Raw genomic sequence first — 6102 nt, forward strand, 5'->3', positions numbered from 1 at the left:
ACAACGCAGTATATGTTTTTGATGTTGCACTTAGAAAATTCACTCAGAACAGTCTAGAACACTTGCAAGATAGCCAGGTTTTAATCTTTACACAAAAAGGTCTGTTCTTTCCAGATTATTTGTGCCATTTTTTTGGCCTTGTGTAAGATAACAGTCTTGTTCCCAACAATAAAGCAACACATGAGAAATGTTGTGGCAGGAATCTTGGTGCAGTGCTACACAGACATTCAATGAAAGGCTGTCAGCGTGGTGCTGGAATTAAGATTAGGACTCAGAAAAGGACAGCTGATAGTAATTTTTAAGTGAATCACTGCTGGCCAGCAAAATTGCAATAGTAGGATGTGTTAATGAAGATTTATCTGAACTGTAGTTGGTAAAAAGGACTGGAGTTAATGCTAGGTTCTGTAAATATTTTTGCTGGTCTTTGCATGGCCGAAAAGCTGGAATAGCAGAGTCCGATAAATTACGAATGTTTTTCTACAAGGATCATATATGCTGCCCATGCAACCTGAATATAGCAGTCAGGATGGAGCATACATTTCAAAATGCATGTTACTGAATGCCTTTGTGTTCAGTTGGTGATTGTAGTGAGGCCTGCCATCAACTCTCAGTGATGGAGGCTTAGTTTTAGTACTGGTATGCATTATTATCCACAGGGCACAGCAAGTTTGGACTGTAGTTGTTTGTTAAAAATATTAACAATCCATTTCTTCAGCATCATTTCCAGTTCTCAAGTTCTCACGTTCCTTTGGTCCCTGGGAAGGGACAGGAGAGGCACAAGCTTACATCTGATGTTTTTAGAAGGTACTGTGGAGAATGCATTAGTATTATTTTTGCTTACATGCGTGCCAAAATCAAAGGAGAGATAAGCATTTTCAGTACAGGAAGATCTTAAAATACTCCGATCTCATTTTGAAAAAGTGGAAAATAAACTTCAAAAAAATAGTATTTAAAGGCTTTGAAGTCTTCTTCTATTACACGATCCTGTCTCTTGCAGTGCAAGTCCCAAAGAAACAACCATCTCGTGACCAGATCTAAAATAGAATAAAAAGAGTAACTGCCAAGGCAGCTTTTATAGCAAAGTTTCTTCTTGCAAGTTTGTTTGGAGTGCTGAACTACCTTCTTTTTCTCCAAATACATTCTAAGAATGAACTACAAGTTATTCATTCTCTAACCTTGCAATGGAGTTGCTGATGTCTCTCCAAGCTCTCTCTAGCAATGAGAGAATTTTTGTAACAGGATAAGATAAACTCCATATCTGGATTTCCATTTTTTTTTTTTTTTTTTCTTTACTACAGATAAATTGTTAAAGGAACAACTTGAAACCAGGCCAAAAGAATATGCTCAGTGCTCTGGGCTTTTTGCTTACTAATTTCAATGAGGAAAGAGGTAAATCATCACAGTTATTATTTGCTGTGATTATCTGTTAGAATGTAAATATATTATCTGTATCACTTGGTTTCTCTTGGTTGTATATTTGGTAGCATAGATGTTAGAGTTTTGGTTTGCTTACTGTAAATGGATGATGTGATGTTGCTGAAAGTTCAGAAACTCATTATTACTGTCATGTGCTGTTTTTCTTCTCTGTGCATTGGATGCTAACAACAAAACGTGTCCATAGCACAGCTGTCCCACATAGAATTAGAAGGATTAGTGCTAAGTTTTCTTAACAGGTCTAGAAGGGCCTTTTCCTAACATCAGCTTTAGCCAGTCTTGAGAGCAGGGATCTCACTTCTCAAAAGTTGATGTCTGTTGTCTTCTTTCCATTTCTTTCATGGCAGAACTAAAGGAGGCATTCCACAGCCTGAATCTTATGTTCTTCTCGGGACTACATGGAAGAGAGTTTATAAAAAGTCTTCTTCAGAGGAGTGGTATGATGTGAATAACAGCTCTCTTATACTGGATTAACTTTGAAAATGAAGTGCAATGTTTATCTTAGTTTCTTCTCCAGACAGCTATTTAAGATGGTAAGTTAATTTACTTTTGCACAAAACGATCACATTCACCAGATAAATTAGATGATTCCACTGAAGCTCTGTACAGTTTATCCGTAAACAAGGAAAGCAAAAGAAGAATTATTAGAAGGAAGTGACTTGTTTTTTTCACATAGCTCTAAGTTCAAAGTCAGAGAGGTCTTCCCAACACATGAAACAAACCAAACAAACATGAAAAGCCCCTTGGATATGAACTGGCTGTTTTGATGAACACAAATACCTAAGTTCTGTGTGAGAGCTCAGAAATTCAAAAGCAGAAGTCAGATTCAAGGAACGCTGCAAGTTCTGTATGAGCAGGAGAAATGACTTCTTTACTTTGAAAGTGATGAAGCCCTGGAACAGGCTGCCCACAGAGGAGGTGGAGTCTCCTTCTCTAGGGATGCTCAAAGCTCACCTGGATGCTTTCCTGTGCGACCTGCTGTAGGGAACTTGCTTTAGCTGGGGGATTAGGCTAGGTCAACTCTAGAGGTCCCCCCACAGACCCTACAATTCTTCAGTTGCTCCTGATATGGACATCACTCCATCTTTTCTCTGGCTTGAGAAAATTTGTACAACTGTTAATATTCCAGCTTCAGCCATTTAAAAAGTTCTATGAATTAACAATGTGGAGAAGGATAGGAATGAGTGTTCTAGGCAGTCAGAAGTGTTATTTCTTCTCACTGGAGAAATCAAAATTGAGGTACAGCCAAAAGTCTGCAGTTAGAAGCCCCTCACCTGTCCTGGCAGCATCTCCCTGTGCTGGAGAGGAGCCTTCAGGCTCTACCAAGGTGACCCTCTTGCCAAAACATCTCTCCAGGGAAATTACTGTGGGTTGCCAACTCTCCCTTAGGAGGAACATTGCCTTAATGCTTGTTGGTTGATTCCCTAATGAACAACCATTCACAGCTACTTTAGATGACTGTAATGAACTTATGCTGGAAGACTATCTTATTACAGCCTTGCTACAGGCTGTTATTGTTGTCTAACTGTAGTTCTATTATTCATGGAAACAGAAAAGAAATATGCTTACCTTTACCTTTAAAAGAATGAGTCAGAGCTCTGTGTAACTCATACAATATTTTTTTCTTGTTTGTGGTTTCCTGACTTCACTGCACTAATCACAGTGTAACCATTAGACACATTTCCAGGTAAACTTTACCTAAGAATTCATATTACTTTTCGTATAAATATATTATTGACCAAAATATTTAATCCTCAGTTCATCAGAATGAGGCCAAAAGTCTTTCATAGAAGGAAACGGGGTTTGCAGCAACTTCCTTTAGCAGGAATGTTGACTTACCACCAGCTTTCCTAGCAAACCTGTGACTAAACCATGGCACTACCGCAGTGCCACAACAGAAGCAGTTGTGATGAATTAAGTGGGAACTAGCTGAAGAATGGGGACTTCCTTCTTCAGTTGGCTACAGGGATTTCTGCCTTGCCCAGCTGCGAGGAGTGCCAGCACCTGAGACCTATTGATCTGTCAAGACTAGCAGAATATTACAGAAAGACAAACTAAAACTTGTCTCGATAGTGTGGGGTGTCGACTCTTGATTCATTACTAATTGAATTTTTCCTACAATGAAATCTCAAAAGAAGAGAGTAGGTAGTTGGGTATAGATGACGCCTTTCCCTAATAAGAAAAGGGTAAAAATCGGAGGTAATCACATTTCAGACACAACTGCAAAACAGAATAATGGTTAAAGAGAAATATGGGAGGGAGAGCTGTGGAAAAGAGCCTCTGAGAGAGTCAGGAAGCAGATGCTGGGTATAATGGGGCTTGCAGGATGCCATGACTTCTTATTGTCATTCTGTGTATGTTTAGAGGAGAATAGGAAACTGGAGGCAAGCTGTGGAGTGCTAAATTTGGCAAGCAGTTCCTTTGAGGATTAAGCTGTTAATTTACAATGCTTCTATTTAAAGCCAGCGTTCACTACATCATGCTTAAATAAAGATTGTAAGACAAGGGCTGTAAGGAATCATGGGCTCCTGAAAAGCAGTGTTTGTTTTTTTTCCTCCTGAAAGAAAACTTTAGGAATAGGTGCAGCCTTAGCAAATCACACCAAATACTACTGAAGACTGAACTGATGTAGCAGGAAAAGGCATACAGAATTGCGCTAGACCATCACCCAAGGCTTGGACAGCCCACACTATGCAAGATCACTCCTCTGTGTATAATACATTGAGCTGATCTGAAACTGCAATAAATCTGGAAAAAGTACAGTACAAACTGAATGTACCAAACCACGAAATTTACCAAAAAAATTGTCTTATCTTCTGTTCTGTTGTATTTCATGCTGTTTCCCCCTTTGATGCCAGAACTCAGTCGACAAAGTGTTTCTTAATGAGTAATGAGATTTGGAAAGAAAATATTTGCACAGGCATCAGATGCGCTTTTTGTTCCATCCTCTTTCTCTAAACAGATATTAAGGATTTGCCACAGTTGCTGAAAGTTAACACACACTTTTTGACAAAATGTTACTAGTCTTTGGCCAGACACATTGCAGCAGCCACTTTTAAAGAGGAAATCACAGTAGTTCTTTAAAATCACCCCACTACCAACCAGGATGAACACCTAGCTTTGTCCACAATAGTTGTTCATATGCTACATTCATAAAATCACAAGGTTGGAAAGGATCTACAGAATCATCTGGTCCAACCGTCCCCCCATTACCATTGCTACCACAAGCCACTAAACCATATGTTGTAGCTCCTCATCCAGATGCCTCTTGAACACTGCCAGGGACGGCGACTCCACCACTTCCCTGGGCAGGCCATTCCAGTCTTCAGCAATGAGCTTCTCCTGGTGAAACTGTTTTTTATGATACCTTGTGATGTTAGGAATCTATTCTTAGTCTGGGGAGGTTTATAGTTTTTGCTTTTCCTCCCAGTCCTGAGCTCTGTGCAAATAAATGGCTGGAATTTTAGAGAGGGCAGAGTGACCGAATAGCTAATTAAAACCGTGTGATTCAGACTTCTGAACTAAATATCATGGAGATAATCACATGCAGGTCGCATCACTCTGTACATAAGCACAAAGATCTAACTTTTGGCACCTGCTTTTTGGAGAAATTTGGCACAGGCCTCCTGAAGTACAGCGTAAAAGCCATTGGCAGCTTTTCCAAAGGGTAACAGTAATTGCTGTCCAGTGATACACCTCTATTAAAAGAAAAAACAAGTAAGGACAGGCTCACATGGACATATTTTAATCTGTCCCTCTTATTTCCTCTGAACTCAGAAGGACCTGAGGCAGGATTCCACAACAGTCCATCTTTTCTGTAGATCCATGCTAAATTAATTAGCAGACCCAAATGCTTTTTCTGCTTTTCCTAGTGTTGACTATAGGTCTGTGCAACAGGGATGTAGAGATGATTGTTGTTTAATGGTGGATAGTTCTCCCAGGGAAACAGAGTATCAGCAAAGAATGGTCTTTCTGTTAGAAATCTGCACTGGAATGGCTGTTTCAGGTTTATCTAGTTTTCTGATTATGGTGCAAATGTCAAGAAGTCTTGCAAATTCATGTTCCACACAATGTTTTCTTTGTGTGCTGAGAATATCTACTCCTAATGAAATGCAATGCTTCAGAGTAGAGCAAAGGACGCATCAGAGAACATTATTGAGAAGAAATAACAGGAAAAATATGCCATATTTTTAGAGGAAAATGATCACATCTAAAATTAGCACTCTGGGGTATTCGAGTCAGGATGGCCTAACTTGAAAGTGCTGGTAATTCCTGCCTCACTGCAGTGAGAGCCTAACAACTCTTGTGGCAGCTGCTGCTGATTACCATCTTGGATTCCTATTGGTTTGAAGTTGCCCTAAATGGTAAACAGGTGATGCAGAAGCTGGTATTTGAGCAAGTAACTGCAATTGTATAGAAAGGCTGAAGTTTCCAGAGGCTTCGTGCTGGGGAAGATGATGTATTCAGAAGAAAGGAGGTGTTTTTTAAGTTTTAACATGGTGAGTTTCTTTTGTAGAGTGTATTTATGTAAGATATATAGCTGAGTAATTTAGGCAGTGTATGGGAAATTGGTAATCACAGCCTGAAGCTTTGATTAATCAGCTGAGGCAAGTGTTGGTCAGCTGTGGGAGCACAGGTGAGAGTAATTAAGCTGTGCTCCCAGAAGGG

The sequence above is a fragment of the Coturnix japonica genome, chromosome 8 (genome assembly GCF_001577835.2).
Source record: "Coturnix japonica isolate 7356 chromosome 8, Coturnix japonica 2.1, whole genome shotgun sequence".
Taxonomy (NCBI): Eukaryota; Metazoa; Chordata; class Aves; order Galliformes; family Phasianidae; genus Coturnix; species Coturnix japonica.